Source organism: Arachis stenosperma, chromosome 1 (assembly GCF_014773155.1).
Source record: "Arachis stenosperma cultivar V10309 chromosome 1, arast.V10309.gnm1.PFL2, whole genome shotgun sequence".
Taxonomy (NCBI): domain Eukaryota; kingdom Viridiplantae; phylum Streptophyta; class Magnoliopsida; order Fabales; family Fabaceae; genus Arachis; species Arachis stenosperma.
In genome coordinates, this window is record NC_080377.1 from 63,603,492 (window position 1) to 63,612,379 (window position 8,888).

General features: G+C 40.3%; 1 non-coding gene across 1 annotated transcript; it reads left to right on the forward strand.

Annotated features, from left to right (window-relative positions):
* Positions 1-255: 255 nt before the first annotated feature.
* On the forward strand, positions 256-363 carry LOC130955149 (small nucleolar RNA R71). The gene has a single exon (XR_009076618.1). It is a non-coding gene; the product is annotated as a small nucleolar RNA R71 (small nucleolar RNA).
* Positions 364-8,888: the final 8,525 nt, after the last annotated feature.

Genomic DNA, 8,888 nt, shown 5'->3' on the forward strand with positions numbered 1-8,888 from the left:
CAATATTTTGTTCTGAGCCAATATGGCATTCAGAGTATCAATCTCAAGAACTCCTTTCTTCTGATTTGTCCCATTGTTCACAGGATTCCTTTCAGAAGTGTACATGAATTGGTTATTTGCAACCATTTCAATTAGCTCTTGAGCTTCTGTAGGCGTCTTCTTCAGATGAAGAGATCCTCCAGCAGAGCTATCCAAAGACATCTTGGATAGTTCAGAGAGACCATTATAGAAAATACCTATGATGCTCCATTCAGAAAGCATGTCAAAAGGACATTTTCTGATCAATTGTTTGTATCTTTCCCAAGCTTCATAGAGGGATTCTCCATCCTTCTGTCTGAAGGTTTGGACTTCCACTCTAAGCTTACTCAATTTTTGAGGTGGAAAGAACTTTGCCAAGAAGGCATTGACTAGCTTTTCCCATGAGTCCAGGCTTTCTTTAGGTTGTGAGTCCAACTATGTCCTAGCTCTGTCTCTTACAGCAAAAGGGAATAGCATAAGTCTGTAGACCTCAGGGTCAACCCCATTAGTCTTGACAGTGTCACAGATTTGCAAGAATTCAGCTAAGAACTGATGAGGATCTTCCAATGGAAGTCCATGGAACTTGCAATTCAGTTGCATTAGAGAAACTAATTGAGGCTTAAGCTCAAAGTTGTTTGCTCCAATGGCAGGGATAGAGATGCTTCTCCCATAGAAGTCGGGAGTAGGTGCAGTAAAGTCACCCAGCACCTTCCTTGCATTGTTGGCATTGTTGTTGTTTTCGGCTGCCATGGGTTCTTCTTCTTTGAAGATTTCTGTTAGGTCCTCTACAGAGAGTTGTGCCTTAGCTTCTCTTAGCTTTCGCTTCAAGGTCCTTTCAGGTTCAGGGTCAGCTTCAACAAGGATGCTTTTGTCTTTGTTCCTGCTCATATGAAAGAGAAGAGAACAAGAAAATGTGGAATCCTCTATGTCACAGTATAGAGATTCCTTGAGGTGTCAGAGGAAAAGAAAAATAGAAGGAAGAAGTAAAGAATTCGAACTTAGTGAGATATAGTTCGAATTGTGCATTGAGGAGGAGTGGTACTCCATAAATAGAAGGATGTGAGAAGAGGGGAAGAGCTTTTTCGAAAATTAAGTGAGATATTTTGAAAACATTTTGAAAAATTGATTGATAATTTTCGAAAACTAAAAGTGGGAAAGAAATCAAGTGATTTTTTTTTTTTGAAAAAGATTTTGAAAAAAATATGATTCAAAACTATTTTTGAAAAAGATGTGATTAAAAAGATTTGATTGAAAAGTTATGGTTTTTAAAAAGATATGATTGAAAAGATATGATTTTAAAAATTAATGACTTGCCTAACAAGAAAAGATATGATTCAAACATTAAACCTTTCTCAACAGAAAAGGCTGCATACTTGAATTGTTCAATCAAATCATTAATTGTTAGCAAGTATCTTTGAAAAAGGAAAGAAATTGATTTTGAAAAAGATTTGATTTTGAAAAACTTTGAAAACTTGAAAAAAATTGATTGAAAACAAAATCCTCCCCCTTGTGCCATCCTGGCGTTAAACGCCCAGAATGGTGCACATTCTGGCGTTTAACGCCCAATGCACTACCTTTTTGGGCGTTAAACGCCCAACCAGGCACCCTGGCTGGCGTTTAAACGCCAGTCTGTCCTTCTTCACTGGGCGTTTTGAACGCCCAGCTTTTTCTGTGTAATTCCTCTGCTGCATGTTCTGAATCTTCAGTTCCCTGTACTATTGACTTGAAAATAGAACCAAGATCAAATAAACAATGCATGCAAGACACCAAACTTAAAGTTAGACACTAGACTCAAACAAGAAACATAAAATATTTTTTGTTTTTATGATTTTAAAATTTTTTTGGATTTTTCGAAAATTATATGGAAATAGAAAATAAAGGGTTCATAATTCTTAATTTGGATTCTAGGAATCATTGCAATGCTAGTCTAAGACTCCGGTCCAGGAATTAGACATGGCTTCACAGCCAGCCAAGCCTTCAAAGAAAGCTTCGGTCCAAAACACTAGACATGGCCAATGGCCAGCCAAGCCTTAGCAGATCATTGCTCCAATAGCAAGATTGATAGAGATCAACAAGCTCTTGTGATGATCAGTCGAAACCTCGGTCCAATAAGATTAGACATGGCTTCACAGCCAGCCAGACTTCAACAGATCATCATGAAACTCTAGAAATCATTCTTAAGAACTCTGAAAAATACCTAATCTAAGCAACAAGATGAACCGTCAGTTGTCCATACACGAAACAATCCCCGGCAACGGCGCCAAAAACTTGGTGCACAAAATTGTGATCATCAATGGCGCCATCAACATGGTACGCTCATTGCAATCTCAACTCTCTATCACAACTCCGCACAACTAACCAGCAAGTGCACTGGGTCGTCCAAGTAATAAACCTTACGCGAGTAAGGGTCGATCCCACGGAGATTGTTGGTATGAAGCAAGCTATGGTCACCTTGTAAATCTTAGTCAGGCAGACTCAAATGGGTATGGGTGATATATGAATAAAACATAAAGATAAAGATAGAGGTACTTATGTAATTCATTGGTAGGAATTTCAGATAAGCGTATGAAGATGCTTGGTCCCTTCCGTCTCTCTGCTTTCCTACTGTCTTCATCCAATCCTTCTTACTCCTTTCCATGGCAAGCTTATGCAAGGGTTTCACTGTTGTCAGTGGCTACCTCCCATCCTCTCAGTGGAAATGTTCAACGCACCCTGTCACAGCACGGCTATCCATCTGTCGGTTCTCGATCAGGCCGGAATAGAATTCAGTGATTCTTTTGCGTCTGTCACTAACGCCCCGCCTTCAGGAGTTTGAAGCACGTCACAGTCATCCAATCATTGAATCCTACTCAGAATACCACAGACAAGGTTAGACCTTCCGGATTCTCTTGAATGCCGCCATCAGTTCTTGCCTATACCACGAAGACTCTGATCTCACGGAATGGCTGGCTCGGTTGTCAGGTGAGCGCTCGGTTGTCAGGCGATCAACCATGCATCGTGTATCAGGAATCCAAGAGATATTCACCCTATCTAAGGTAGAACGGAGGTGGTTGTCAGTCACACGTTCATAGGTGAGAATGATGATGAGTGTCACGGATCATCACATTCATCAAGTTGAAGAACAAGCGATATCTTAGAACAAGAACAAGCGGAATTGAATAGAAGAACAATAGTAATTGCATTAATACTCGAGGTACAGCAGAGCTCCACACCTTAATCTATGGTGTGTAGAAACTCCACCGTTGAAAATACATAAGAACAAGGTCTAGGCATGGCCGTGAGGCCAGCCTCCCAAAGAGGGTTCAATCATAAAAACATGATCAAAAGATCCTAAGATTGAAAGATGAAAATACAATAGTAAAAGGTCCTACTTATAGGGAACTAGTAGCCTAAGGATTACAAAGATGAGTAAATGACATAAAAATCCACTTCCGGGCCCACTTGGTGTGTGCTTGGGCTGAGCAATGAAGCATTTTTCGTGTAGAGACTCTTCTTGGAGTTAAACGCCAGCTTTGGTGCCAGTTTGGGCGTTTAACTCCCATTCTTGTGCCAGTTCCGGCCTTTAACGCTGGGAATTCTGAGGGTGACTTTGAACGCCGGTTTGGGCCATCAAATCTTGGGCAAAGTATGGACTATCATATATTGCTGGAAAGCCCAGGATGTCTACTTTCCAACGCCGTTGAGAGCGCGCCAATTGGGCTTCTGTAGCTCCAGAAAATCCACTTCGAGTGCAGGGAGGTCAGAATCCAACAGCATCTGCAGTCCTTTTCAGTCTCTGAATCAGATTTTTGCTCAGGTCCCTCAATTTCAGCCAGAAAATACCTGAAATCATAGAAAAACACACAAACTCATAGTAAAGTCCAGAAAAGTGAATTTTAACTAAAAACTAATAAAAATATACTAAAAACTCACTAAATCATACTAAAAACATACTAAAAACAATGCCAAAAAGCGTACAAATTATCCGCTCATCAATAACCAACAACAAGAACACCTTATTGTAATTCCTAGGGAGAACGACCCGAGGTTTCTCTGTTGGTTTAGAAACTATACTTGCAATGAGAATTTATTGTGAATTTATAAACCACACAAAATCCCGATCATCAAAATAGTTGATAGTGGTGGTTGAAGGGGTAGAGAAGGTAAGACTAGAAGAAGAAGATGGAAAATGAGAAAAAAGGGGGGTGGAGAGTTTGAAAATTGGCGCGCTACAGTGTTTTTACGTCGCAAGATCGACGCGCGCGCGCCCTTCACGCGTATACATGGATGTGCAGAAAGACCCAAAGACGCGGAAGCATCCCCCATGCATACGCGTGGGTAGCAGAACAGGGATGTACGCGTACGCACAAGTGGCACGCACGCGTGAGTCTAGTTGTGCTAGTAGCATAATGCTAGCCCGAAACTTGCTCAACTCTCGGGAAAAATGGACCAGGAGTTGGCTGCAGCAGGATCGACGCGTACGCGTACGGTGCGCGCACGTGCGGATTAGCATGAGGCAAGGGGACGCGCAAGCGGCATGTACGCCTGCGCGTTGATGGGGCTACGCGACTAGCATAGTGTTGGCGCAGTGGTTGCGCAACTCTCTAGAGAGTGGTACCAAGATTGCGAGTGATGCGATCGACGCGAACACGTCATGCACACTCACGTGTCGATTCGCAAGGTGGCAGAAGGAAGCGTACGTGCCAGGTGCGTGCACGCGGGAGCGAGGTTGGGCGTGAGGCATAATGTCAGCCTGGAATTTGCCAAGAGTAGAAATTATCAATAAATCCAATCATGAGTATAGTCTAACCAACATGTAAATTTCACATCAAACAAATCTAAAATCTATAACCGAGAGTATTAGTCCCGAGTCGTCTTCCCTATGAATTGCCTTAGAATGCACATCATTGATTAGGAAGTCTTTTGTGGTTTTGTGAGTTGGTGTAAGAATTTGAGCTAACAAAATGAACAACAATCAATTATGGTAAAAGCCTTGGCTAAGGGTGAGCATTGGAAGTTCCATCATTATAGCTTCCATCAATTGTGCCAACAATTAATCATTACTTTACTTAGTTAACTCCTAAATATGGAGGAATATCTAGTGAAAGTAATTAACTAGAGTCACAAGTCCTAGCCTAACCTCAAAGGAGTCTAGCTTGAGTGATACACAAGTCAATTAGCAATCTCAATTGAGGATTAACAATTACTATTAACTATTCAAGTATCTCCAATAACTCAACCCCTAAGCCAAGTAAGAGGAATCTACTCCATAACTAGGATTAGAATTTCCTCAAACAATTAGTGAGCAATAGTGAGATACATCATGAAATTAAGAGAAGAAATTGAATTCAAGCTATCTAATTCAAGCAAACATCACCAATCAAACAATTGAATAAAATTCCTCACTTCCTTAATCAAAATCAAAGTAACAAAGTGAATCAAAGACACTAATTGAGACTAAAAGAGTAGATCTACAACTTCAATTAAAGCAAGAACGAATTAGTAATGGATCTCACCAAATGAATTCAAGAGGAGTTGAAGTAGAAAGAGGAAAACCCTAGAGAGAAGGTAGAGCTTCTCTCTCTAAAAATGTAACTAACTTCTAAAAATATCTAGAATGTGTGTGATATGAGTGAATGACTTAGATCCATCAACCCTTGGTCTTCATATGCTTTTCCCGCCAGAATGCTACTCCAAACAAGGGCTGTAACTGCCCTGAAATTGCTGGTCACGTTTTCTCTTTAAAAATTACGTGCGGCATCGACGCGTACGCGCACAGCACGCATACACGTCCTTGGAGCTTTGCAATCCACGCACAGGCATCAAGCGTGCATGCGCGTCCATGAGGTTTTGGCTTAGCCATGCAAATGCGCCGGCTTCATGCTTTGGCTTCTTCGCGCCGATCTTGGTAGCGCACATCCACGCGTGCGCGCAAGGTATGCGTACGCGCCGCTACCCAAACTCCAAAGCTTTATTTTTCTCATGCTCCTTCCCTTTATGCATGCTTTCTTCCTCTCTTCTAAGCCATCCATGCCCTATAGCTTCTGAAATCACTTAACAACTTTCAATTATCAATCAACAAAGGAGTTTGATAACTAAAGTGTCACCAATTACTCAACCTAAACCAGGAGAAAATAAGTCTAATCTAGAATTCAACTAAGCATTTTATCAAACACTTGGAAGGCAGAAAATAAAAACATAGAAAATTAATAAGAGAATATTAAATCTAAACAACCAATCGCAAACATCAATGAAAACAAATGAAGGAAGAAGCAATAAACATAAAATACCTCTACTTGCATTAATAAGAAAATTGAATCTAACATGGAGAATTCATAAGCCATTTCATAATCATAATCATTATTTAATCATTCATCAAAGCCATGGCATATTAACTCCTTTCATTAACAACTCCCCTTTCACATTTCTCATCATATTTACCTCTTTCTTCATTCCCAAGTTACCTCAAACTCCTATGTTCTGCTATTTACTAAACCTACTAGTAGGATCTAGGATCAACGGGGCAAAAATAGGGGGTTTAGGGTTTAAAATCATGTTTAGAATAGAAAAAATAAAGGTGCTAGAAAACAGGGCGTGTGCGTATGCACACACCTGTGCGTGCCACAGCTCAACAAGAAAGCAGCACGTGTGCGTGCACACACATCACTTGGTGTGCAAGCACCTCGCCTGTGCTAGCACCACCAACAGAAGGCCCATCTTGGCGTGTGTGATAAACCCCGTTTTTAGGGTTTATCTTGTGTTAAATTTAAAGTATTTTGCTAATATTTTCTCACATTTAGCCAATGAATTAGCATGATTTCGTGATCTCCCCCGTATTTGTGCTTGAATGTAAAAACATGCTTTTTAAGCCTTTAATTTGGTAATTTTAATTCATCCTTGATTCCATAAGATGCCTCGATGTGCTTGCTAGTAATCTCAAGTTAAAATAGGCTAGGCATAGATCAAAGGAGCAAGGAAGGAAGCATGCAAGTGGAGAGAAGCACAAAAAGCCAAAGAATTGATCTCGGCCAAGGACGCACACGCGCACAAGGCGCTCGCGCGCACTGATAAACCACTATTTTATGGTTTATATTGTGTATAATTATGTGGTTTTATCATGATCCTTACCTACTTTTTCATTAATTTAGCATGCATTTATATTTCCTTCCTGAAATTATTACATGGTTGAAAACTGCTTCCTAGAGACTTTTTATTATGCATTTTAGTTCTCCTTTATCCCATTCGATGCCATGATCTGTGTATTAAGTGTTTCAGGCTTTATAGGGCATGGATGAGTTGGAGATTGGAAGGGAAGCTAGCAAAAATGAAAGGAACACAAGAACTTGAGGAGACAACCAGCGAGAAGTGACGTGGCCGCCTGGCTCACGCGTTCGCGCGGAAGAGGAGAAATCGCAGTGACGTGGCCGCATGGCTCACGCGACCGCGCGGAAAGGAAAAGCACAAGTGACGCGGAGGCGTGGACGACGCAAACGCGTGGCATGGAAAAACGTGAATGACGTGTCCGCGTGGACGACGCGATCGCGTGACATGCGCGATCTGCATAATCTGCAGATTTCGCTGAGAGCGGTTTTAGGCCCTGTTTTGACCCAGTTCTCGGCCCAGAACAGCAGACTAGAGCCAGAGAACATGCAGAAAAGAGAGACAACATTCATTCTACACAGTTTTGAGATTTTAGATCTAGTTTTACTCCTCCTCTAGGTTTTCTCTCTACATAATTGGTACTCTTAGGATATTATTTTTCTACTACTTTTGCATTGGGATATTGAGAAGAGTCATTACCTCATCAAGACTTCGTCATTCTAGTTCGTTTTCTTTACTTGGCTTTACTCTTCCATGTCCTTTGCTTTGTTAATTTTACCATTGGAATATTATTAGGATTTATTCAATATAAGGATTATTCTTATTTTAATTGGATTATTTTTTATTTCTATTTACAATGTCTTTCTTTAATTTCTTCTCATATGTTATGAATTTTGCATTCACAATGAGCGAGTAGTTCCCTAACTTGATGGGGAGTTGATTGAAAGGAACCAACTGAGTTGGAAGGCTTGAAAGAAAGATTGTAATTGGGTTTACTGTTGGATTGCCTTCTAGTCACTAACACCAATCCCTTTTAATTAAGTGGGTTGCAATTTGTGAACAGTTGTAGGATTCCAACTTGTTTGACTTTCCTTTGCCTAGTAAAGGATAACAAAACAGAATAACTTTTAATTATCAATTAATCTTGAGAGCATTCCAACTATAATAGGGATTCCAGCTAATCAACTCCCAGTCAAGGCTTTTATTTACATTGTTCAAATTCATGAATTTAGTTTCCTGTTATTCAACTCAAACTTTTTTTGAAAACATCTGATTAATAAAATAGCACACCTTTCTGCAACTCGTTGGGAGACGACCTGGGATTCATACTTCCAGTATTTAAAATTTGAATTTCTGTGACATATTTCTAAAATTGATAAGTGGATTTTCGGTGAGTTAAGAACTATACTTGCAACGTACACATCTTAATAATTTTTAATTCACCAATTTTCGCTGCATCAATTTTTGGTGCCTTTGCCGGAGAGTTGCAACAGTGTGTTAATTTATTGATTGGTATTTATTTCTATTGCAATTTTTTTCTTTTCATTCTATCACTATGAACTGCATGTTTCTTTCGTTAAATGACGCGTTCGCTTCCTGATCCAAGCTTGCCAGCATTTGACCCTGAAATTGAAAGAACTCTTTCACATATAAGGCGAGCTAGGCGTAGGCGACTCCTCTTTGAGGACGAACCTAAACCGTCATTTAAGGAAGAAACAACCTCCCTTTCTACTGATCCAGTTCATTTACGTGCAGGTGACATGGCAGCACCCAGAAGAGTCACCATCCAG